Here is a 26,534-nt window from a genome sequence, read left to right as displayed (position 1 = left end):
TCACGTCGTGCATTTTTTTTTCCAGTCGACGCATATATTCCCCCTCGTTCATAAATCCAGTTTAGTGGAAAGTTACATTCAATCCACCCAAAGCCAGCCTCATACTCTTATCTACTCCGTTTCCGTGATCGCCTCTGACATCTGGGCAAGGAACCCTGAACACCAGGAACCTTAGAAGAAAGCGAAATTCCTTGTCCCCCCTGTTGCTAATTTCCATTACTCTCACATCTGCCAGCGGTTTTCCTCCCGTTTTCATCTTCGGGGCTCTTCTGCTTTCTCTTTTAATTCTTAAGTCTCTACCAAGTTGTCATCTTCCTGTAGCCATCAGATTGCCTTTTTCTCACTTTCTTGCATGTTTCTTAATTCCTGAACCATTTTAACACTAGTCTAACCCCAAAGATTTCTCCATGAGGGTACTAGAGGACCCACATGTGACAACTAACTTGAAAAGCATTTCCCATTTTTTTCTGCCTCTACTGAGCAAACAATTGAGTAAGAGCAACCTTCAAAGCCAAGTGTTTCCAAAATAAATGCTCGGTTTGCCAGAAAATATTTGTGAAGGTATTTCAATAGCTGTAATAAAGCAAATACTTGCATAATGGGTGATCAACACATCAGAAACATTTTTGCATTCCTTTCCTGAGCACCTGTGGTTACTCAAGCTTCATTTCTGACCTGTCCAAGGACTCAGGAGATACTATGGGAAAGTATTTGTTCATTCCTTCCTACCACACACAGTGAACGTAGTAAAAATTATTTCGTCTGCCAAGAGGATTTTTGTAGCGCACACACACCCATTTCAAATTATGTGCAGTTCCTTGCAATTCAGTCCTCCCAGTGGCAATCAGACAGGAAAGGACTGAAAAAGAAGTAAAACTTGGCACCACTGAAAAGCAATTACAACAGGTCTCGATTTGACGGTGAAGCGCCCTGGGAAAAGACATTCCCACCGGAGTGCTCATCAGGAACGGGCACTGTGCTCCCTCGGCGGTCTCCAGCAGCACAGAGTCAGTCTGGTGAACGCAGTATCAGAGAATTCATCCTTCTGTGCGACAAGAAATTCTATCAAAGTCTACTCAGGGGAACCATAACTGATGTGAAAAAGGTGGATTTGTTGTCTAAATTCTGATGAAATTTAGCAAATAATAAACGTCATCCCCATAACACCTATTTATATATATATATAAATTATATATATATATATATTCATTATATATCTATATAATGGGGCAAAAACATATCTCCAGAAATACTTAAAATTGTACTGTGTTAATATATGTTGATACTTTCACATATATTAATTTTAACGCTGCAGACCTTGCTGTGGCTGTGTGCAGGGAATCTGCCTACAATACAGGAAACGGAGGCAGACATGAGTTCAATCCCTGGATCAGGAAGATCCCCTGGAGGAGGGCCCAGCAACCCACTCGGTATTCTTGCCTAAAGAATCCCATGGACAGAGGAGCCTTGTGGGCTACAGTCCATGGGGTCACAGAGAGTCAGACACAACTGAGCAACTGAGCACAATTTGAGAACACACATTAATTTTAATATGTATTCATTTTAATATTTTATATATTGATATTATATTGCAAAGATATATCTCTAGAAATACTTAAAAGGTAACCTTATCTGGTCTACTTTCTTCTGGAAACTTATGCTTAAAATTCCCTACACTTAATAATGGAAATGCTGAAAATTCTACTTGAGGAAAAGTTTGAATTACAAGTCTATAACCCCACCTATAGGTCCTAAACGACAAAGTTTAGAAATCACGTAACAATTCTAAGGGACAGCTGCAGTATTTGGAGATATTTCTGGGTGTCAGAACTGGGAGGAGCCTCTGGATCTAGTGGGCAGGGGCCAGGGAAGCTGCTAAATGGCCTGTAATTCAGAGACCGGACCCACTATAGCCACACAGCCAAAGAACTGAGAGACGCAGACTGTAGTGAACAAACGTTTGGATACCAAGGTGGGGAGGGACGGTGACAGGATGAAATGGGAGATGGGACTGACATATACATGCTACTGATACTATGCGTAAAAGAGTTCCCTGGTCCAGGAAGATCCCCTGGAGGAGGAAAGGGCAACTCCCTTCAGTATTCCTGCCTGGGAAATCCACGGGCCGAGGAGCCTGGTGAGCTACAGTCCATGGGGCTGCAGACTCAGACACACACACATATAATCGGTAACTGATGAGAACCCACTGCATAGCTCAGGCACCTCTACTCAGTGCCCTGGGGTGACCTGAGCGGGAAGGAAATAAAAAAAAAAAGAGCAGATATCTGTGTACATATAGCGGATTCACTCTGCTGGACAGCAGAGACTAACACAACGTTGGAAAGCAACTAAAATCCAATAAAAAAAAAAACAAACACAGTTATCTAGCCAAAACGATCGTAATGCTTTAGGTGAGAAACCGCGGTCTACTTTCAGCACTTTTCTCGATGAATACAACCTAAGACCCAAGAAAAGATACTCTTTAAATGAAATATTATGTATTCTGAGGGTCTGTACAGAAATACAAGCAAACTAGACATGGGATAGGAAATAGGCTTCTGGAAGGTAAAATTCCTTAAATCCCCTTTTCCAAATTATGATTTCCTATTTTCCTAAAGGAGCACTTAGGAAGCTCTTACTCCAAAAACATCTCAGTTTGATGAATTTTCCAGAAAAAAAAAAAAAAGATTCAAACCTTAAGTGAAATTAAATCAGAAACATTCAATTTCTGTTGCGCTTCTTTTAATAAGCCGCATGGACAAGATTAAAGGTGAAGTGTGCGTGGCAGATGAGTAAGCAGTCATTCTGCCTTCTAGATGTTAGGGTGCTTGTCAAAGGAAGGAACTGATGTTTCTCATCTCCGAAACTCTGAGAGCATGATTTCATTACAGACTCTAATCTTGGTTGCCGGCTGAGCTAACTTCAAGGGAAAAGCTCACCTTCTTTAAAAACTAAAGTGTTAAAATTGAGGACCACTTTAGCAGAGCTGGTAAAGAATCCGCCTGCAATGCAGGAGACTCCAGTTCGATTCCTGGGGTGGGAAGATCCGCTGGAGGAGGGATAAGCTACCCATTCCAGCATTTTGGGGCTTCCCTGATGGCTCAGCTGGTAAAGAATCCGATGGCAATGCGGGAGGCCAGGGTTTGATCCCTGGGTGGGGAAGATCCCCTGGAGAAGGGAAAGGCTACCCACTCCAGTATTCTGGCCTGGAGAATCCCATGGACCATATGCAAAGAGTCAGACCTGACTGAGCGACTTTCACTTCAGTCAAATCGTCAGCAGCTACGGGAACGCTCAAAACACTGTGGTCTACGAATAAATACAATGACAAGGACAGAGAGTTACTTCTGTGCTGCCCTTCCGGCAAAGCCGGGCAGCCCACACATGTTCACGAGAAAACACCAGGTAAACTGAGGGGCATTCCACACAACGACTGGCTTGTAGACTTCTACTGTGCCAAGATTAGGAACGTCAAAGCGGGCTTCCCTGGTGCTCCAGTGGTTGGCAGTCTGCCTCGGAATGCAGGGGACACTGGTTCGATCCCTGGTCTGGGAAGATCCCACATGCCTCGGGGCTACTAAGGCCGTGCCGAGCCACAGATAGTGAGACCCACACTCTAGGGCCCGAGAAACACAACTGCGGAAACCCGTGCTCCGCAACGGGAGAAGCCTCTGCAATCAGAAGCCTGCTCTGCACAAGCAGAGGATAGCCCCTACTCGCTGTAACTAGAGGAAGCCTGTGCACGGCACCCAAGACCCAGCCGAAATAAAAAAGTAAGTAAGTAAAAGAAACAAAAAAGATCTGGCCCTAACAAGGCTCAGGGGATCCTTGTCTCCTGTTGTGTTAAATCGCTCAGTCATGTCCGACTTTTTACGACCCCGTGGTCTGCAGCATGCTCAGCTCCTCTGTCCGTGGGAGTCTCCAGGCAAGAATACTGGGGTGGGTTGCCATGCCCTCCTCCAGGGGTTTTCCCAACCCAGGGATCGAAAGCCAGGTCTCCTGCACTGCAGGCAGATTCTTTTACTGCTGAGCCACCAGGGAACCGTGAGTCCTATATATTGAGGCAGGTCTGAAAAAAAAAAAAAAAAGAGAGAGAGAGAGAGAGAGAGAGAAGGAGATTAAATGGGGAAAAAATGAAAAAAGGAGATAAAATGAGGGCCTCCGCCCAGTTCTCGGAACCTCAGCGTCCTAACTGTTCATCCCTCCACTGTGGTCGGGCAGGCCAAGTCAGATCTGAATTTGAATCTCAGCACAGGAGACTGAAACGAAAAGCATTCTTTTTTTCTCTTGAAGTGGAAATTCAAGCCGTTAACAATATTCCCACTTTGGTCTTGCCAAAGGGACAGACTCCAAGGCTTCAGGCGGAGGATTAAGTTCTTCAGTCCTGTGAGGTGCTGCAGAGCGAACCAGTTGCCAAGACGTGGAGTCTTCCAGCGGACGGGAGAAAAGCCCTAATGCCTGACACAGGGGGGACTGGAGCCACTGCCTCAGAATCACAGCAGCACCAAGGCGCCCTCTCCAGCGTCTTCTTCTACTTCTGCTGCTGCTGCTGCTAAGTCGCTTCAGTCGTGCCCAACTCTGTGCGACCCCATAGACGGCAGCCCACCAGGCTCCCCCATCCCTAGGCACCAGCAATTTACCGACGCTGAGAGTCACTCACTAACACTTTTGACTTGTCAATTTTGTAACAATCATAATAAACGAATCCCAGAAAGCTGAAACAGTATTTTGCCATCTGGATGCCTTTTTAAAAAATATACACTAAAACTAAGAAACCAATATTCTAACTTCAAACTATATTTATATATATATATTTTTTCAAAGTATAAGTGGTTAATTTGAAAAGAGCCTGATGCTGGGAAAGATGGAAGGCAGGAGGAGAAGGGGAGGACAGAGGATGAGATGGTTGGATGGCATCATCAACTCAATGGACATGAGTTTGAGTAAGCTCCGGGAGTTGGTGATGGACAGGGAGGCCTGGCGTGCTGCAGTCCATGGGGTCGCAAAGAGTCAGACACTACTGAGCTGCTGCTGCTGCTGCTGCTAAGTCGCTTCAGTCGTGTCCGACTCTGTGCGACCCCACAGACGGCAGCCCACCAGGCTCCCCCGTCCCTGGGATTCTCCAGGCAAGAACACTGGAGTGGGTTGCCATTGCCTTCTCCGAACTGAACTAAGACATTTAATAAATGGAGGCAAGCAACATTATAGAAAATCAAAACTCCATCTAACCATCACATTTGTGACAATCATGCTATTCCTATATTTTTTTCCCAGAGAAATTTGCTTTTTACTTTTATCATAAATGTTTTCTTTTGTATTGGGGTAGACAGCCAGTTAAAAATTTTGTGAGTGTTTCAAGGTGAATACAGAGAAGGGACTCGGCCATACATATATATATATAAGAATTGAGATCAGTTGCTAGTATAATTTCCACAAACAAACGTGCCTGTTGCCACAGTAGGGAAAATCACATTTTTTAATTAAGTTAAGAAGCCTGGTATTAAACTTAAAACAACCAGAGGGAAGGGCAAAGGCTAGCTAGCCAAGCAGAGATGGGTCTTTTATATTGTAGCACAGTGCCCCCTGCAGGTCATTTATTTCAGAGTCAACATTTTCAGCCATCTCAATTCTCTGTGTTACATTTGCTACTTAGTAAAGTAAGAGATAGGTAAAGTCTGCTAGGATATTTCATTGTGAAATCATACTATGCTTGGAACATTAGTTCACATCACAAACAATGGGCAAAAACAAACCTTTAGTTTCTTCTCCAGAAGGAAATAGTAAACCACATGATAAAAAATTTCCACAAAGCTGTTTGCCAACCATATATAATAGACAGATATAAATCTCCTTTAAAGCAAAAAAAAAAATACAAACTAAAGTTCACCAGTACATGCCACGTCTCTTCATTTCACAATGATGAAATGAATCCCACAGTCAGAGAATAAATTAAAACACATCATAGTGTACTCATCAGAGTTTATTTCTGCATATTTGCTTTTGCTTTAAAATGTCAGGTTGAAAAGAACGTGAAAGTGTTAGTCGCTCAGTCGTATCCCACTCTTTGCGACGCTATGGAACTGTAGCCCACCAGGCTCCTCTGTCTAAGGGAGTCTCCAGGCAAGAATACTGGAGTGAGTTGCCATTTCCTCCTCCAGGGGATCTTCCTAACTCAGGGATCGAACCCTGGGTTGCAGGCAGATTCTTAACTATCTGAGCCACCAGGATATCGGTTTATCTAAGGTTACAGGTTTATCCCAACATTCTCTTTATGGTACCTAAAATAATTCCACAAATCTAGTGTATTCTGAGTAAGCGTAGTTCAATTACGAAAGGGGGGGGGATAAGAAATTAAGAATTAAAATTTCAAGATATTAAATGTAAACATAGATATTTTATCTATCCAATTGACAATTTGAAAAAAGTAGATGAGCATCCCAATGACTTGGTGGCAGGGAGGGAGAAGCCCCAGGAGGAGTGGTCGACAGGAAGGGCTGAACAGCTCGAGCTCTGGCCCAGCCCGAGGGAATCGGGCAGCGAACTGGGGAGCAGGGAGCCTTTGACAGTCGTCCTGTGTCATGCTGGCTGGCAGGGCTGCGTCTCCTCCCACCTCAAGCGCTCTTTAGACGCGGATCACCCCGGCGGAGACAAAGCCTTGAACAGAGGGACGCCCTGCAGCTGAAGCAACTCCTCAGTGACTTGAGTCCTCGGGCCCAGAGGAGAAAACAAGGGTCTCAAAGGCCCGTGCTGAGTCACCGCACTTTGGGGAAAACCAAACCCAACTTTAAGTTCCACCCTGATGTCCCGGCCAGTTGCATCTGAGACTTACCACCCCCTGCTCAGAACCCTCCCACCCCGTTCAACAACAAATGCCGTCTCAACTAAAGAGTACCCCAAACGTCCCGCCTGACTACCATTTCCCTTATTGCTTCCACAGACCTCCCTTTAAACATGAAGCCTCCCTGATCCCTCTCCCGCTCAGCCTCCACTGTCGCCCCTCGTTGCCTGAATAATGGCCACCTACCTCGGTGGCTCAGAGGTTAAAGCATCTGCCTGCAATGCAGGAGACCTGGGTTCGATCCCTGGGTCAGGAAGATTCCCTTGAGAAGGAAATGGCAACCCACTCCAGTATTCTTGCCTGGAGAATCCCATGGACAGAGGGGCCTGGTGGGCTACAGTCCACGGGGTCGCAAAGAGTCAGACTGAGCAACTTCACTCACTCACTCACTCACCTCCATCGAGGTCGTCTCTCCTTCTTTTCTGTCTCGGCCTGAACTATACCTTACACTAACTGTGCCCCACGCATACACCCACCCACCCACGCTGGGCACCTGGAGGGGGCAGCCCAGTCCACCTGTTTTCTGTCCTTGTTTAGGGATCCTGTCCATCTCTCCTAGACCCTGGCTTCTGCTCCAGGAGGGGAATTCAGTGCTAAGTCAGGGGGAGAAACCTTGGCTCCCAGCAGTGCATCTCACGCTAGACACCCCCCACCACCCCCCGCCTGACCTCTGAACCTCATGGGTCACCTGTCCTGGCCAGTTGGCTTCCCTGATGAAGCCACACACGTCCTCCTCACCGAGGCCAGAGTACAGAATGCTACCCTCTCGTGGGTGCAGCCTCGAGGCACTTCTTCCTTGGAGAACGCAGTGTCAGCCACCGTTATCAAGTGAAACCAAAAAACACCAAGGGGTCTGTTTTCAGGGACAACCAGCCTAGAGGGACAGCCTGCTGATGGAACAGCCTTTCAGGATCCTTGCGCAGGAAAAATAGCAACCCACTCCAGTGTTCTTGCCTGGAGAATCCCAGGCACGGGGAGCCTGGTGGGCTGCCGTCTACGGGGTCACACAGAGTTGGATACGACTGAAGCGACTTAGCAGCAGTAGCATCAGCGCAGGAAAAGCCAGACAAAGGGACAGAATGAAATGCCGAGGATTTTCATTCTGTTGGTAAATTCAAAACACAAAAAAAAACGAGAAGAAGGGCTTGGGGAAAGTAAAAAAACAATCTAGGTGAACCTCTCGGGAAGATTGCTAACCCTGTGGCATCCCAATAAAACAATTCGGGAGGGACTTGCGTGCCATGTAGATAAAAACCCCCAATGTGACGACTCTGGGTGAGCCTCCCACCACGCAGGTGATCTTGCAAAGACCATCACGAAAGCCTCACTTCTCACTGCACCCCATGTCTCCCAAGTCCATTCCTTGGGCGGCGGGGGGGGGGGGACCTTTATTGCCCACATTATTAAACAACGACTGTCAGCATGTGTGTGTCTCCTCGGACAATTCATTTCCGAGGGTTAGACAAGAGCCCACTCTCGGCGGGTCCTGAGGGGCGGGGGTTCCCTCTTCCTGCAACAAGACCTTCCCTCCTTGAGTCGGGCTTTCGAGACCCAGGTCATCTTGCTGCAAGGGAAAGGTGAGTTCTGAGTCTCGGCTGGAACTGTTTCCTTGACTTGCTTTTCGTTGCTTTTTGTTATTATAATCGTACATAAATGGCCTGCCTCAGAGCATCCTGCCCCTCTGCCTGGCCCTTGAACTAACGCAAGCACCTTTGTTCAGAGCCCTGTCCACCTGGGGGCGGCAGGAAGGAAGGAATTAACACACACCCCTGCCCCGAGGCTTGCTATTGCAGGAGACATTTGCAAGATGAATGGCCTTTTTCCTTGGTTTCCTCAGCTCCCCGTTTCTTCTCATCCATGAAAGAACCTGGCACCCAGGACCCCGATAAGATGGTTACTCTGAGACACTACCCTGCCGTCTCCTTGGTCAGTCTGCTGAGTAAAGCCGGATTCCTCACCTCAACACCTCGTCTGTGATTCACCGAGCAGAGTGAGCTTGGATCCGGTAACCGTCTCCTCAGACACGCGTTCCCACATTCAATCTCTGACCCTGTCTACCACATCCTGATTCCCTGCTGCTGCTGCTAAGTCGCTTCAGTCGTGTCCGACTCTGTGCGACCCCATAAAGGAAATCAACCCTGAATATTCACTGAAAGGACTGATGCTGAAGCTGCAATACTTTGGCCACCTGATGTGAAGACCTGATTCATTGGAAAAGACCCTGATGCTGGGAAAGATCGAAGGCAGGAGGAGAAGGGGACGACAGAGGATGAGATGGTTGGATGGCATCACCAACTCGATGGACCTGTGTTTGGGTGAACTCTGGGAGTTGGTGATGGACAGGGGGCCCTGCCGTGCTGCAGTCCATGGGGTCACAAAGAGTCGGACACGACTGAGCGACCGAATGACAAGCCACACCCTGAAGCACAGCAGCAAATCTTCCCAGCCTCCGTGCTCCTTAATTCTCAGTCATTAATTTAGCTTCTTCTCTGGCACCGATGTATCGCCCAGCTTCCATCTGATACGGGGCCAGGCTTTAGCTTCTTTTTCCCGGGTCTGTCTATTCTTAGATTCTGGCCCTGACACCGTGTTCCATTTTTGCTCATAGAAACGGGACAAGGCAGAAAGACACGCAATTCGGTGTCCAGCACCAGGGGGCGCTCTCTGTAAAGGATTATCTACGTGAACCTTCGGTGCCATTTTTTTCAGAACACAGCCCAGTAGCATCTCTCCCGAATAAAAACATCTCCAAGTCCATCACGGGCTTCCCAGGGGCCACTAGTAGTGAAGAACCGTCCTGCCAATGCAGGAGATGTAACAGACCCGGGTTCGATCCCTGGGTGGGGAAGATCCCCTGGAGGAGGGCATGGCAACCCACTCCAGTATCCTTGCCTGGAGACTCCCATGGACAGAGGAGCCTCCTGGGCTACAGTCTCTGGGGTTACAGAAAGTCAGACACGTGCTCACAAGCTAAGTCCATCAGAGGCTCAGAGACGCTCTTTAGTATTGAGGGTTGGTCTTGGAGAGAAAGAAAGGTAACGTCACCAGTGATCTCCATCAGGACAAATTGCTATCTAATATTTGACTGCTGGAAATGCTATACAACTTATAAATCATTCACATGATTGTACAAGATAAAGAAATCATTCATATGATAAAGAAACACCACCACATTTAATTACCGTTATCTCCACAGCCATCATAAAAAAAAAAAATCAATAGGCTACTAGTGTGGGGAAAAAAAAAAAAAAGCTTTCTGAAGGTCATTCTCTGGGAGCATATTTTTTAAATGGGAAAGATGGGAAACTGCCTCTCTGCTAAGTTTTATAAGTCTTCCATTTCCTCTGCTTTTTCTCTTAGGTGGCGTGTACGGCTTATAAAACCTTCAAGAAATCTTGAAATATTGAGGTGTCTTCCCTGAGAAAAATGCAGCTATGGGACAGGCACGTGCGGTTTGCGGATGCTCATGACCTCCCTAAAGACCATGCATAGATTTGGGAAGATTTCCATGGGTTTTAGAATTTGGTAGCCAGGGTGAAGTAGAACACGCATTACGTCTGGGTTCAAAGCCTGGGCGGTGACTACTCACTACCGGCATGTCTTTATGCAAAGTCGCACCCTCAGGGACACTCTGTCAGCTCTAGCATGAATATAATTATTTTATGGAATTGTACTTTACACAGGGTTTATGGGCATCGCATGATAACACCAAGAAGGGAAACCTCTGCACAGAGCTCGGCTACTTTTTTTAAAAAAGACTCAGACTAACAATAATGTTGCTTTCACTGTGACTTTCTACAGATTGTTGCCTTTCTCCAACTCTCCTGTGCTTCTTGACTCGATCAATCAATTCCCAAAACAGTTATTTCTTTCTCATAAAACCAGTGAAGTGTTTACCCGAAAGATTTTTCCCCATTAAAACTTGGTTTAAAAACTCTAATAACCATTCACATTGTATTTAGGCACTTGTGTGCCTAAAAATACAGAAAAGTTGATTGCGTAGCCTTGATGGGCCACGTCAGGGCTATGTGTGTGCTAAGTCACTTCTGTCGTGCCCAACTCTTTGTGACCCCATGGACTGTGGCCTGCCAGGCTCCTCTGTCCATGGGACTTTTCAGGCAAGAATACTGGAGTGGGTAGTGATGCCCTCCCCTCCAGGAAATCTTCCCAACCTAGAGATCGAACCTAGGTCTCCTCCGTCGCAGGTAGATTCTTTACCATCTGAGCCACCACGGAAACCCATACTCCATGTATAGCTATTAAAAACATACTAGCTATATTTCTTACGCTGGACAATATCTCCTTGTAGCTTATTATTTTGTACACAGTACGCTGTGCTTCTTACGCCCCTCCCCTTGTCTTGCTGTGTTTTCGACAGCGGGAACAGCAGGATCGTCCTGCGGAAGGCTGAGGACATCAACCCCGGGTGTGCTCCAGCACGCCAGCGCCAAATTACCGCAATCTCACTCTGAAACCTCTCTGGACTGTCTCTAATCTCGATGGAAGTAAGATGCCTTTGCATGCTTTACTCTGTTGGACTGACGGAAATACGATTAATGAAACAGGATTTGCAGTCGTTTAGAGAACTCTGCCGGAGAAAGCAATGGCACCCCACTCCAGTACTCTTGCCTGGAAAACCCCATGGACGAAGGAGCCTGGTGGGCTGCAGTCCATGGGGTCCCTAAGAGTCGGGCACGACTGAGTGACTTCACTTTCACTTTTCACTTTCATGCACTGGAGAAGGAAATGGCCACCCACTCCAGTGTTCTTGCCTGGAGAATCCCAAGGATGGGGGAGCCTGGTGGGCTGCCGTCTATGGGGTCGCACAGAGTCGGACACGACTGAGGTGACTTAGCAGAGAACTCTGCAAATCTACATGCAATAGAAGAGAGAGAGAGTGAGACAGAGAGACCACGTGAAAAAGGCATTCATGGTATTAGGGCGAGAGAGAGAGAAACAGAGGTTTCACATTAACGCCAGGATCTGAGAGCCTCCGGAGTCAGGAGAAGGCACTTGAGCACTTATTGACTCTTGAGCGATCCCGTTTGCCAAACCTCGCTCTGCTGAGAGAGGTCATCTACATTCAAGTCCTCAAGCTGCATTTCATGATTTAAGACACGACTTGAGAAGCTGGGCTTGGCATCCGTGACGTCTCAGGCCCTGAAGTCAGTCTTCTGATGCACAGGGGAGATTTCTGTCACAGGAAGAAAAGTGGCCTGCATTGCAGAGAAGGCGTTCCAAGCTCCAGACGCCTGTTTTCAGCTTTGCATCACTGTCACTATGTCACCGTCAAGCACCGTTTTCGGGGAAGACTCCCAAGCAAAGGTGAGGGGCAGCAGACCAGCCTTTTAGTGAAGGTTCTCTGGGGCACCAGGACTTTGAGAGGGTGTGGGAGAGACTGTCCCTGGCGGGGCAAAGAGAAAGATGGGTTAGAGGGTCTGGGATCTTTTTTCTCCTGATCTTAAGTTTAAAAAAGCTTGAACATAATAGAAGAGGTTAAGAAGAACCCTGGAAGGAACGTTTTGCCTATTAAACCCTTGCCACGACCAATTTCACACACTCAATTATCTCGCTTCAGTATAATGTGAGTCTATCTGTCACCTCCCCAATGGAGCATCTACAGTCTCTGTATTTGAAAGGATGTTTGCAAAAAGTCCTTGCATGTAGCCATCTCTCTCTGGGTGGGTGGGTGGGTGTGTGGGTGTGTGGGTGTGTGTGGGTGGGTGGGTGTGTGTGGGTGGGTGTGTGTGGGTGTGTGTGTGTGTGTGTGTGTGTGTTCGTCTATCTCTTAAAAGAGCTTCTAATCAATGGTTCATAAGCTGCAAGTACCCAAAGATTCAGGCAGGTGTGGTTCAGCCCTTCTCAGTTACAAACAGATGGCTTCCACCAGCTCAGAGCTTTGCTAGCTCTAGAACAGTTTTTGAAAAGTCTAAGTGTGTTACTTACAGGGAAAACTCAAACTGTTAGTCACTGAGTCGTGCCCAAGTCTTTGTGACACCATGGACCATAGCCCGTCAGGCTCCTGTGTCCCTGGGATTTTCCAGGCAAGAGTGCTGGAGTGGGTTGCCATTCCCTTCTCCAGGGGATCATCCTGACTCAGGGATAGAACTCCGGTCACCTACATTGCAGGCAGATTCTTTACTGTCTGAGCTATCAGGGAAGTCTGCCCAGGAATGGATTTCAACATCCGTAACAAGTGAGTTGGTTAACTGGGAATGAAAAATTGAACACAAGTTGCTTTTTCCTTGGCTATGAACAGTGAGCAGCAAGCCCAGAATACCGTCTCTCAAAACAGACATTTTATTTAAGAGGCAGCAACATCAACTCCATTTTCTTCCCCCTAAAACATCGCTTCCAGTCAAGGTTTGGGGGAGGAAAATTTTAAATACTGGGTATTTAAGTGAGCAGGGCCTCCCAGGTGGCTCAGTGGTAAAGAATCCACCTGCCAATGCAGGAGATGTGGGTTCAATCCCTGGGTGGGGAAGATCCCCTGGAGGAGGAGACGGCAACCCACTGCAGTGTTCTCGTCTGGGGGAACGCCCATAGGCTAAGGCTCCCGGCGGCCTATAGTCCGTGGGGTTGCAAAAGAGTTGGACACGACTGAGCAGCTAAACAACGAACAGCACCCCAGGAACCTCAGGGCAGCCGAGAAGTGAGTGTGGCCTGTCCGCTCCAGCTCCATCCCAGCTCAGCAACAGGGAGCCTTGCAGGTGTCCAGGGCAGACACCTGGCAGGCGGCAGCATAAGTCCGGGAGAGGGGGGACTGCTGGGCACAAGCGGTCCCCCACATCTCTGTGGGTTCCCTCGGAAACTGGCCGCAGGCCACCTCCTGAAAGCTCCCCAGAGAGGCCCCAGCGCACAGGAGAGCTCCGTGAAGCCACAGAAGTGTGAGTCCCTCCGTCCCGTGTGGCTCTTTGCCACCCTGTGGACTGCAGCCCGCCAGGCTCCTCTGTCCAGGAGAGTCTCCAGGCAAGAATGCCAGAGTGGGCTGACATGCTCTTCTCCAGGGGATCTCCCCGACCCAGGGGTGGAAGCCGGGTCTCCTGCACCGCGGGAGGGTTCACCGCACCGGGCCTGACAGGGGGTCCCTCTGTGAACACGCCAGCGGAGGCCCTGTCATCGTGGCCACGGCGTCCTCATTTCAGATGCTGCTCACACCCTCTGAGGGAACAGAGCACTTTCTCAGGGGGCTCCCCTCCTTGAACAGAGCACTTTCTCAGGGGGCTCCCCTCCTTGCTCTGCAGTTGTTCTTCCCACATGCGTGCTGGGGAGGGCGGGAGCTCTGGGTGGGGTCCCCCTGCCCTCTGTCTCTCCCTCCGGGTGGGGTCCCCCCACCGTCTGTCTCTCCCTCCAGGTGGGGTCCCCCCACTGCCTGTCTCTCCCTCCAGGTGGGGGTCCCCTCGCCACTCTGTCTCCCTCTCCGGGTGGGGGTCCCCTCACCCCTCTGTCTCTCCCCCTCTGTCCCTCCGGGTGGAGGTCCCCTCACCCCTGTGTCTATCCCCCTCTGTCCCTCCGGGTGGAGGTCCCCTTGCCCCTGTGTCTATCCCCCTCTGTCCCTCCGGGTGGGGGTCCCCTCGCCCCTCTGTCTCTCACCCTCTGTCCCTCCGGGTGGGGGTCCCCTTGCCCCTGTGTCTATCCCCCTCTGTCCCTCCGGGTGGGGGTCCCCTCGCCCCTCTGTCTCTCCCCCTCTGTCCCTCTGGGTGGAAGTCCCCTTGCCCCTGTGTCTATCCCCCTCTGTCCCTCCGGGTGGGGGTCCCCTCGCCCCTGTGTCTATCCCCCTCTGTCCCTCCGGGTGGGAGTCCCCTCGCCCCTCTGTCTCTCCCTCTGGGTGGGGGTCCCCCTACCCCTCTGTCTCTCCCCCTCCAGTTGGAGGGTCCCCTTGCCCCTCTGTCTCTCCCCCTCCCCTCTGTCTCTCCCTCTGGTTGGGAGGGTCCCCTCGCCCCTCTGTCTCTCCCCTGAGTGGGGGTCCCCCACCCCTCTGTCTCTCCCCTTCAGGTGGGGGTCCCCCTGGCACTCTGTCTCTCACCCTCTGGGTGGGGGTCCCCTCGCCCCTCTGCCTCTCCAGGTGGGGGTCCCCCTGGCACTCTGTCTCTCACCCTCTGGGTGGGGGGTCCCCCGCCCCTGTCTCTCCCTCTGGGTGGGTATCTCCTCACCCCTCTGTCTCTCCCTCCAGGTGGGGGTCTCCCCAGCCCTCTGTCTCTCCCACTCCGGGTGGGGGTTCCCTGCCCCTCTGTCTCATCACCTGGGTGGGGGTCCCCCTGCCTCTCTGTCTCTCCCTCTCCAGTGGGGGTCCCCTCCCCTTCTGTCTCTCCCCCTCTGGGTGGGGGGTCCCCCTGGCCCCGCCCCTCTGTCTCTCCCGCTCCGGGTGGGTGTCCCCCCACCCCTCTGTCTCCCCCTCCAGGTGGGGGTCCCCCAGCCCCTCTGTCTCTCCCTCTCTGGGTGTTGGGGGGGGTCCCCTCACCCCTGTCTCTCCCCTTCTCGTCCTCCGGGTGGGGGTCCCCTAGCCCCTCTGTCTCTCCCCCTCATACCTAGAGGTGCACTGGAGATCTTCTGGTGAGTGCAGTCTCCACAAGTCCATTGTTCTGGTGACTGAGATCTACTGGAATCTAAATAAAACCGGCTGCCATTCTTTTCTCCCATCTTTTTAAGATTTTTTTTTTTTTGACATGGACCACTTTTAAAGTCTTTATGAGTCTGTTCCAATACTGCTTCTGTGTTCTTGTTTGGATTTTTGGCCCTGCGGCATGTTTAATCCTAGCTCCCCCGTCAGGGATGGAAGCTGCATCTCCCGCATTGGAAGGCGAAGTCTTCACTAGTGGACCAGCCGGGAAGCCCCTGCCCTGCCGCCAGAGTCTTCCCCCTGCGAGTCACTGCCCGTCCTTAGTCACAGCCCCCAGCATGCATGCATGCCACCCATGACACGCTGAGCTTGTCACAGCGCCCCCTGACATCTTGCACAAAGTGCTTCTTCAGTCACTCAGTCGTGTCCAACTCTTTCCGACCCCACGAACCTCAGCACACCAGGCCTTCCTGCCCATCACCAACTCCCGGAACCTACCCAAACTCATGTCCATTGAGTCGGTGATGCCATCCAACCATCTCATCCTCTCTCGTCCGCTTCTCCTCCTGCGTTCAATCTCTCCCAGCATCAGGGTCTTTTCCAATGACCGACTTATTTTCACCAAAATGATGTCAACTGAATAATGAGTCAGAACCCGGGAGTCAAGAGGTTTTTTTGTCATTTGTCTGGTGGGAATGTCAGGATATTTTCCAAAGAGTCGGCTCTTCGTATCGGGTGGCCAAAGGATTGGATCCAAGGATATTTCCAAGTGGTGTGCTTTGCAGTGCGAGCAACCTGCCTTCACACCCTCGCACTGGGGCTCATTTGAGGGGATCTCTGCTCTGGGAGCCTCTCCCTACCCCACAGTGGTAGGTGGGTTCCACTCCCTTCTCTTCCTACTAACAACTCCCAGGCCACCCTAGTCAGCACTGCCAGGACCGCCCCCCCCCCCCCCGCCCCGCCACCGAACCAGCTTTTCCCAACGCACCCCCTCCCACTCTCCCAGCCTGGACCCCTGGCCTCAGAAGCCGTGCCAGGACTCCATTTCTGCACACCCTTCACCCTCAGAGGCCCCCCGAGGAAATTCTGGGGCGAGAGGACCACAGCAGCTGAGGGACGCCCTTCCTGCCCTGGGGAACCTGGGAATAAGCCCCTGCCCCCTCGGCCCTGAGGAAGCCAGCACAGACAGGAGTCTGTACACAGATTCTTACCCAACTTACACAGGCTTTCTGGTTCCCAGGTGTAAAAGGATCACTGCGGGGCTGCAGCAAAGGCAGGAAAGAGAGGACTTCTGCTGGTTCCTTTAGGGACCGACAAGGAAGACAGGAAATGGGAAGAAAGGGCGCGCGTCCCCCGTGCTCCGGTTTCCGTCTTTGTAAACACAGGTCCGATCCCTGGGTCAGGAAGATGCCCTGGGGGAGGGCATGGCAACCCATTCCAGGATTCTTACCTGGAGACTCCCATGGACAGAGGGGCCTGGTGGGCTACAGTCCATGGGGTTGAAGGAGGAAACAGACAGAGCTGGACTCCGTCTTAGGCCAGGCTTAGAAGATAAGGCTACATGCAAGGTCACCCTCCCAATGGACGCTGAACATTGCATCCTGGTGTCTATGGAAATGGCATACCAATGGAAAACCAGACCCCCCCCCCCCCTCCGATAAAAGAGCCTCAGTACTTGGACTCTCAGTCGCCTAAAAGACTATGCTAATTATCTCTGTAACAGAACAAAGTCGTAAATTCCGTTATGTTTATTGGGATATGACCACAGGCCTGTTGATAAATGTCCACTGTTTAACTATCTAGGCTTATGACACATGAATCGTGGGTTACCTTTGTATCTTGCTTTTCCTTTGATCAGACTAGTTTCAGGGAATTTGGGGAGGCAGATTTGGGCATGTACACTTAGGGTATATCAGGTTTTCACAAAAACTGATCAACGTCCTTGGCTAAGAGGAGACTCTGCCTTGGACCCGCCAGTGTAATCAGCTGCACTCCACCATCTGCACTGTCCTTCTGAGTGAGTTTTTCTCCCAGAACACGGGGCCACAGCAGGGTTGCAGAGTCGGACAGGACTGAAGAGACGTAGCACGCACGCATGCAGGTTGAGGGCTTCCCTGGTGGCTCACGGGTAAAGAATCTGCCTGCTGGTGCAGGAGACACGGGTTCCATCCCTGATTCGGGAAGACCGCACATGGCACAGAGCAAGGAAACCCGAGCCCCACGGGTACTGACCCCATGTGCCTGCCCTAGAACCCTAGCTTTGCAACAAGAGAAGTCACTGGAATGGCAAGCCCAACCACCACCACTAGAAAGGAGCCCCCGCTCGCTGCACATAGAGAAAGCCCAAACACAGTGCCAAGAACCCAGCGCAGACACACGTAATAAACCATTTTTTTTTTCAACAGGTAAAGCTGAAACAGTGAGGTTTTCTTCTGAGTAACAACAACACTGTTCACCCCAACTTTCAAAATGTTTCTAGAAGCGCTGAGCATTCTCCCTCCTCCCACAGCTCAATAACCAGCTGTCACGTGAGTGCAGGGAGCCAAGCCCCGAAGCCAGCGAAAGTGGCTTTGCGGGTGATACTGGGAGAGTGGAAAGGGGTGATGTGCACGCTGCCTTGCTCCTTGGCCGGTGTGCAACACACACGCTTTTATTGCAGATCATAAACACTGCACAATTATAAATCATAGTTTGACTTCCAAATACACAATAGTGAAATCAAACAAATGCAGCTGAGTTATTTACTACTTTCAAAGCTACTGTGGCTCACAACAGATGCCTGCAAACGGACCAGGAACACGACTTCCACTTATAATTTGGATTCCAAGGCACCACACAACTTCAAATTGATATCTAAATAGACTATTGGGATACAACTTCTTTGTCAACTAATTTTTATCAACTTTCTTTTATTTACAGTATATCTCTTGCAAAGGAAGAGGAGAGGAGGAAGGGAGAAAAGTGAGGAGGAAGGGGAGAAGACAAAGAAGGAAAAACAGCAGCAACAGCAGAATTTGCCAAGCATGGTGCTGACCAACCGGCCTTGAGGAGACAGGCAGGTAACCTGAGCCGTGCGTCTCCGTAACAACATCAAGAACAGCACCCGAGTAATGCTAACACTGATTGACTAACACACATGCATAGCAGTCCTCAGGGCAGGAAGACACCCTTGTGAGGGTGTCTATTAAAGGGCTTGAGTGTCTTTTGCTGTTCAGTCGCTCAGCGGTGTCAGGCTCTTTTCAACCTCGTGGACTGCAGCACACCAGGCTTCCCTGTCCACCACCAACTCCCGGAGTTTCCTCAAACTCATGTCCATCGAGCCGGTGATGCCATCCAGCCATCTCATCCTCTGTTGTCCCCTTCTCCTCCCGCCCTCAATCTTTCCCAATATCAGCGTCTTTTCCAAGGAGTCAGCTCTTTGCATCAGGTGGTCAAAGTCTCCTGAATGTTGAACATCGTGTTTAGAATAATGATGTTCAGGGCTTCCCTGGGGGCCCAATAGTTAAGAATCCGCCTGCCAATGCAGGAGACACGAATTCAAACCCCAGTCCAGGAAGATCCTACAAGCTGCAGCGTAAGTAAACCCGTGCACCACGATTACTGAAGCCTGAGCGTCTAGAGCCCACGCTCCACAACCAGAGAAGTCACCGCAAGGAGGAGCCTGCCAACCTCAGCTAGAGAATCGCCCTGACTTGCTGCAACTAGAGAAAGCCCACGCACAGCGAAGAAGACCCACCGCAGCCTGCGTAAGTCAGTAAAGAAAGAACGACGATGCTTAAAGGCAGATGAGAGGGCTGAAGTCTGACCCATCCTTTCACTCACTCATCTTATGGTCCGACTGCTGGGTCAAACCTAAAGAGAACCCAGCCCCCGCTGGCCTCTGATGGGATCGCGTTTCTGAGACTTCAGAGCAGAGGAGGAAACCCTGGACTTCTGGGACTCAGAGAAGTCAGCTGTACTCCAGAGGCCTCTGGGGGACCTACATGCTGGACACCCCCACCCTGGTGATGGCTGACACCCAAATATCATCCAAGCCAGCCCGACTGACGCCTGCTGACCTGTGTGCCTGGATGGTCACCAGATGTGTGCCCATCTTAATCAAGAGCTCAGAGATACTCAGCAAGACAAAGGATGTGTGGCCACCTGATTTTTGGCAGGGAGGCTAGAGTTTGGGTGATAAAAGGAGGTGAAGAAATGGACTATATTGCTTGGACTTCCCTGGTGGTCCAGTGGTTAGGACTTGGCGCTTTCACTGCCAAGGGCCCAGGTTCAATCCCTGGTCAGGGAACTAAGATCTCATAAACCTGGTCACAGAACTAAGATCTCATAAACCTGGTCACAGAACTAAGATCTCACAAGCCATGCAGCACAGCTGATAGGAACAGAATGAAGGGACAAAAAAGGCAATTAAATGGTTAATCCCACGAGGGGATTATACACGGAAAACTATGGGAAACTCCTGTACGTTAATGATTCCTCAAGAAAGCAGGCTGGCTTAACCCCAAAACCAAGCTGGCTTGCTTAGCAACAAAAGCACGCTACAGAAGCACGGGACGCACCCCTAAACTACGAAACAACGGCGGCAGGAGCCCCACATCTTGTCCCGGGAGCTCAGTGAGTTCAGCTCAGTTCAGTTGCTCAGTCGTGTCCGACCCTTTGCAACCCATGGACTGCAGCAAGCCAGGCCTCCCTGTCCATCACCGACTCAGTAAGTTAACGACTCTCAAAACAGGCTCTGTGCACGTAAGAAAAAATCATTTAAGGGAAGGTGACTTCTCAAAATGAAAAGACCCTCGTTGTACTCGGACCTGAAATTATTTCTCCAAAGTGCTTTACGACAGTCCCGGCCTGAACACACGGGGACAAATTTCCCTGCCCTACCTGGGGGAGGAACTGATGATGGAAACCACATATATTCAAGAGTCAAAGGTCTTCTCCCCCAACCCCTTCCTCTGAGTATAAAACTGCAGCCCACCGAGTTCTCAGGGTGGCATTTCTTGCCCACCCGCTTGGAAGCCTCAGAAGCATCCTATTCCATGAAATCATTCTTACCTACCACTTTGCTCTCGCTGAATTCTCCTCTGCTCTGACATGAAGGACCGGGGTTACCAGAGCTCCTCGGAGCCCCTTGAAATGACACAAGTTGGTTTAGCAGCCAGGGGGGAAAAAAAAGGACTATATTTGCAAATAACTCCCAGTTGTGAGTGAGAGGAGATAAAAATAATGAATATCCATATTGAGGTAATTCGGGAGAAAATGCATGAAATATACCCCCATCTCTTCCACAAGTCAGCTCCTGGAAGGATTGCTTCCTCCCGTCCTGTTCCTCCTGTCCCGAACGTGCTCCCGTGTCCAGCCCACTGCCTCTGCTGAGGCCTCACCTTGCCCATTGCCACACAACACCACACTGAGTCACCCCCAGGAGCCACTTTCTGTGTCCCCTGTGCCTGTATGTGCTGAGTTGCTCAGTCTGACTGCGACCCCATGGACTGTAGCCCCGCCAGGGATTCCAGGCAAGAATAATGGAGTGGGTTGCCATTTCCTCCTCTGGGGCATCTTCCCCACCCAGGAATCGAACCCGCACCTCCTGCGTTGGCACTAAGCCACCAGGGAAGCCCCACCGTCCCCCACAGAGAATCCCTGCAGTGAACTGGGTCTCCTCTGTGCCAAGGTGGCTCCTGATGGAAGCTCTCGAGGGGGAAGGGCAGCCCGCCTCCTCTCCAGCAGTTCAACTCAGCCGGGCATTCCCGCTTCCTCCTGTTCACAGGGACCAACCTCCCACACTGCTCTGCTCCAAGATCTCCACGGCAAGAAGGGCAAGCGCCCCTCTGCCTGTGGCTTCCCTTGCTATCAGCCTTCCTGCGCCCTTTCCCGCCACAGGCCACTTCCAACGAGAATCAGGCTCCGCATCACTTTAACAGGTTCCAGTGGTCACGTATGGATGTGAGAGCTGGACCATAAAGAAAGCTGAGCGCCAAAGAATCGATGTTTTTGAACTGCGGTGTTCGAGAAGACTCTTGAGAGTCCCTTGGCCTGCAAGGAGATCCGGCCAGTCCACCCTAAAGGAGATCAATACTGAATACTCATTGGAAGGACTGATGCTGAAGCTGAAGCTCCAATAGTCTGGCCACCTGATGTGAAGAACCGACTCATTGGAAAAGACCCTGATGCTGGGAAAGACTGAAGGCGGGAGGAGAAGGGGACGACAGAGGAGGAGACGGTTGGATGGCATCGCCGACTCGATGGACGTGAGTCTGAGCAAGCTCTGGGAGTCGGTGGTGGACAGGGAGGCCTGGCGTGCTGCAGTCCATGCGGTCCCAAAGAGTCGGACACGACTGAGCGAGTGGACAACAAGGACAAACGTGTGAAACAGAGGCGGTGGGAAGCCGCTGTGTTGCACAGGAAGCTGAGCTTCGCGCTCTGCGATGACCTAGAGTGGTGGGCTGGGCTGCGGGCTGGGAGGGAAGCTCAAGAGGGAGGGCATGCATGTATACTTGTGGCTGGTTCCCAGGTGTGCAGCGGAAACTAACACGACATTATAGGGCAGTTATTGCTGTTCAGCTGGTGAGTCATGTCCGACCCCACGGACGGCAGCACGCCAGGCTCCTCTGTCCTTCACCAGCTCCCTCAGTTTCCTCAAACTCATGTCCGTGGAGTCAGTGAGGCCATTCAACCACCTCATCCTGTGTCGTCCCCTTCTCCTCCCGCCTTCCATCTTTCCCACCATCAGGGTCTTTTTGCATCAGGTGGCCAAAGGATCGAAACTTCAGCATCACTTCTTCCGATTATATGCCAACTTAAAATAAAATGAACTGCGGGTTCTCTGGTGGCTCAGTGGTAAAGAATCCACCTGCCAAAGCAGGAGACAGGGGTTCAATTCCTGGTCCAGGGAAGATCCCACATGCCTCGAAGCAACTAAGCCTGTGTGCCACAACTTGTGAGCCTGTCTTTGGAGCCTGGCAACTGCAACTACTGAAGCCCAGGAGCCGTAGGGCCTGTGATCCATGACCAGAGGACCCCTGTGAGCACGGCAACTAGAAATGAGCCACCGCTTGCAGCAACTAGAGAGAAGCCTCAGCAGCGACGCAGACGCAGCACGGCCACCGATAAAGAAAGAAAATTGTAAAAAAAAAAAAAAACCCAGTGAAATAAAATATTTAGAAACAGAAAAAATCAAAAATAGAATAAACAGCTCTTTCCTTCCTTGCCTCCTGTACCTGCCTAAAGTTTTTACGCAGAGAGACTCTTCACTGAAATCACGGGGTCTGCAAACTAGCCCAAGGAGGACCAGATGCAGGCCCTGCTATTTATTTTACGGCCCAAGAGATAAAGAATATTTTTTAAATCTTTTTTTTAATCATTGAAGAAAATCAAAAGCACACTTAGTGGCACATGCAAATTATTGACACTGAAATTTCAGTCAACAGCCTTTTGACGAGCACACGGACACCCTCATGGCTCAGGCGCTATCGGTAAAAGCTTCTGCAGCGCAGTGCAGAGCGGAGTGCTTGCAAAGACTAAAGTATTCACTGTCCACACAGAACAGGAAAAGCCTGCCGATCCCAGCCTCAAAGGTAACCCTCCACTCTCTCTATTCCAGGACTTAAGTTAAGACTTGACCGGCTGGCCGCCCAGCTTTCCTTTTGGTGTGCAAAGCAGGCCGCAAATCCCCTTTCTCGAGAAAGCCTGCCTTTCAGGATCACCAGCTTCACCTCAGGCTCTCAAAAAGATAGTTGGGCTTTTGGGGTGGAGGTGAACGATGACCTCATTATTTCTTCTTTCCACTCCTGCTTTAGAAATCCTTATCGGGCATTTTAGATAATGGATGATTACGGCTCCCCGCAGGGGGCTGGGGGGTGGGGAGGCTGAGCCCAAGGACAAGCAAGAGCAACAGGGCTATTTTTCATCAACCATCACCTTCAGTGCAAACGCGAAATAAACTATCACCTTCAGTGCAAACACAAATGATACCGTGGAGGGCAGGGAGGAGTATAACAGTCAACAGGGCAGGGGCTGTGGGGCTTAAGGAGACGGGAACAAATGAGGGCTGAACAAGACCCCATAGGGCTGAGGAGGATGGCAGGGGGGAGGGGACACAGGAGGGAAGGGTGTAGCTCCCCCCACCCAGAATAATGGAAGCAAAAGTCTCAGAACCGAGAGGCGGGGGTGAGGAGTGAAGCTCCTGTTGTTCCTCCAGGAGCTGGATGCTATCTGCAGACTAGGAGATCCCGCGAAGGATCAAAACACACCGACCCCTTAAAAGGCAAGTGGTTAAACAAAAAAATCATTCCAAATTCACAGAACCTTGATGAACTCATCAGTGGTAAAGGCTGATAGCAAGCACTGTTCCTCCCAGCTGTTACAGGTCATGGTGAGTGTAAATTTTGCAGGTGTTTGAAAAAAAATTTTTAAAGGCAAGTGATTACTCTTCCCTCATGTTCTGAAGCAGATGAACCAATGTTGCAATCACTCCAGATACATTCTGTCCAAGTGCTAAAGGGGATGCGATAAGTCTTGCAACCAAGGTGCTCAGATTTAACTGCCTGCAGGCAGCAAGTGAGAGAAACTCAGGAAACATATGCAACTAAATGACACCCTATACACCTTAATGATACCCTATCTCATGAACGCAAGGACAAACACAAACGAGAAGGACCATGAAGAGAGGGCTGGGGGAAAGGGCAACACGAGCATCGGGACAGCCTCTTCCTGTCTCGTTTTCCCCACTCTGCTTTTTCCGAGCTAGGTGCTCTGTGAACCCTTGTGTCTTTAACGCTTCGGTTTGAGGGTTTGTTTTTTTTTTTTTTGGCAGCCCCCTCTAATTCCCACTTAGGGCTTCCCCGGTGGCTGAGCTGGTAAAGAGTCCGCCTGCAATGCAGGAGACCCCCGGTTTGATTCCTGGGTCCAGAAGATGCCCTGGAGAAGGGACAGGCTACCCACTCCAGTATTCTTGGGCTTCCCTTGTGGCTCAGCTGGTAAACAACTGCCTGCAATACGGGAGACCTGGGTTCGATCCCTGGGTTGGGAAGGTTCCCCTGGAGAAGGGAAAGGCTACCCACTCAGACATGGCTTCAATCCCTGTGTTGGGAAGATCCCCTGGAGGAAGAGCATGGCAGCCCCTTCCAGTATTCCTGCCTGGGAAATCCCGTGGGCAGAGGAGCCTGGAGAGCAAGTCGATGGGGTCTCAGAGAGTCCGACACGACTCGAGCAGCTGAGCAGGCACACGCACACTTGATAAACAGCACTGCAATGAACTCTCCAAGGTACGCAATTCCCAGGGGCTTCCCTGGGGGCTCACTGGGTAAGAAACCTGCCTGCCAATGCCAGGGACACAGCTTCCGTCCCTGGTCCAGGAAGATCCCACATGCCTCAGAGCAACTGAGCCCCATGCACCAAAACTACCGAGCCTGTGCTCAGAAGCCACGAGAGAAGCCACTGCAGGGAGAAGGCCACAGAGTGGAACACAGTGTAAAAAGATACGCAATCCTCAATAGGGAATCTCAAAGGAACGAAAATGAGTCCATAAGCGGTCATGATTGCGACCACATAAAATAGGAAATCACGGGCAGTGTAGTCTACCTCAATTTATAGAGCAGATGTTGGTGTTGGAGAAGACTCTTGAGAGTCCCTTGGACTGCAAGGAGATCCAACCAGTCCATCAAAGGAAATCAGTTATGAATATTCATTGGAAGGACGGATGCTGAAGCTGAAACTCCAATCCTTTGGCCAACCTGATTCAAGGAATTGACTCATTGGAAAAGACCCTGATGCTAGGAAAGATTGAAGGCAGGAGGAGAAGGGGATGTCAGAGGATGAGATGGTTGGATGGCATCACCGACTTGACGGACATGAGTCTGAGCAAGCTTTGGGAGTTGGTGATGGACAGGGAGGCCTGGCGTGCTGCAGTCCATAGGGTCGCCAAGAGTCGGACACAACCGAGTGACTGAACTGAACTGAACTGATAGAGCAGATGTGTTTTGAACTACTGAGTGAAAATAAAGATACACAGATTCTTCCCAGGATTCCTTTATAGAAAGAACTACCTGCAGACCCTTGCAGAATGCATCTGAGCACCATGACAGAAAGACAGGAGCTAAGAAAATGTCAGGTGATTTTTTTTTTTTTCCATTGGACACCTTCCAACCTGAGGGGCTCATCTTCCAGCGTCATCTCTTTTCCCCTCTTCACCCTGAGAAGGCAATGGCACCCCACTACAGCACTCTTGCCTGGAAAATCCCATGGACGGAGGAGCCTGGAAGGCTGCAGTCCATGGGGGCGCTGAGGGTCGGACACAACTGAGCGACTTCACTTTCATGCATTGGAGAAGGCAATGGCAACCCACTCCAGTGTTCCTGCCTGGAGAATCCCAGGGATGGGGGAGCCTGGTAGGCTGCTGTCTATGGGGTCGCACAGAGTCGGACACGACTGAAGCGAATTAGCAGGCAATACTGGAGTGGTTTGCCATTCCATCCTCCAGGGGATCACAGTTTGTCAGAACTCTCCACTATGACTTGTCCATCTTGGCTGGTCCCACACGGCATGGCTCATAGCTTCGCTGAGTCATACAAGCTTTGCCATGACCAGGCGGTGATCCATGAAGAGGCCCAGAAGAGATAGTGCTGATTTATTATGCACTGCAATAGCAAATTAAAAAAAAAATTTTTTTTAACCAGTTAATCGTAAAGGAAATCAGTCCTGAATACTCATTGGAAGGACTGATGCTGAAGCTGAAGCTCCAATCCTTTGGCCACCTGATGCAAAGAGCTGACTCATTGGAAAAGACCCTGATGCTGGGAAAGATTGGAGGCAGGAAGAGAAGGGGACGTCAGAGAATGAGATGGTTAGAAGGCATCACCGACTCGATGGACATGAGTTTGAGCAAGCTCTGGGAGTTGGTGATGGGCAGGGAAGCCTGATGTGCTGCCGTCCATGGGGTCAAAAAGAATCGGACACGACTGAACTGAACTGATCCTTTTTTTCCCCTTCAATTTTGGCTGTGCCGGGCCTTCATTGCAGCATGCGGGCTTTCTCGAGTTGCAGTACGTGGGCCCATTGTCCTGCACCCTGTGGGAACTTAGTTAATTGACCAGGTATTGAACCCTCAGCCCGTGCATTGGAAAGCGGATTCAACCGCCG

General features: G+C 50.5%; 1 protein-coding gene and 1 non-coding gene across 9 annotated transcripts in view; one reads left to right on the top strand and one right to left on the bottom strand.

Annotated features, from left to right (window-relative positions):
• LOC138929709 (uncharacterized) overlaps window positions 1-26,534 on the bottom strand; it is a 329,162-nt gene that overhangs the window by 267,698 nt on the left and 34,930 nt on the right. The gene's annotated exons all lie outside the window — the stretch shown is intronic.
• TRNAE-UUC (transfer RNA glutamic acid (anticodon UUC)) lies at window positions 19,614-19,686 on the top strand. Its single transcript has one exon. It is a non-coding gene; the product is annotated as a tRNA-Glu (tRNA).

The sequence above is a fragment of the Ovis canadensis genome, chromosome X (genome assembly GCF_042477335.2).
Source record: "Ovis canadensis isolate MfBH-ARS-UI-01 breed Bighorn chromosome X, ARS-UI_OviCan_v2, whole genome shotgun sequence".
NCBI classification, from domain to species: Eukaryota; Metazoa; Chordata; class Mammalia; order Artiodactyla; family Bovidae; genus Ovis; species Ovis canadensis.
The sequence above is the reverse complement of the archived record's forward strand: the minus strand, read 5'-3'. Positions and strand labels throughout refer to the sequence as shown.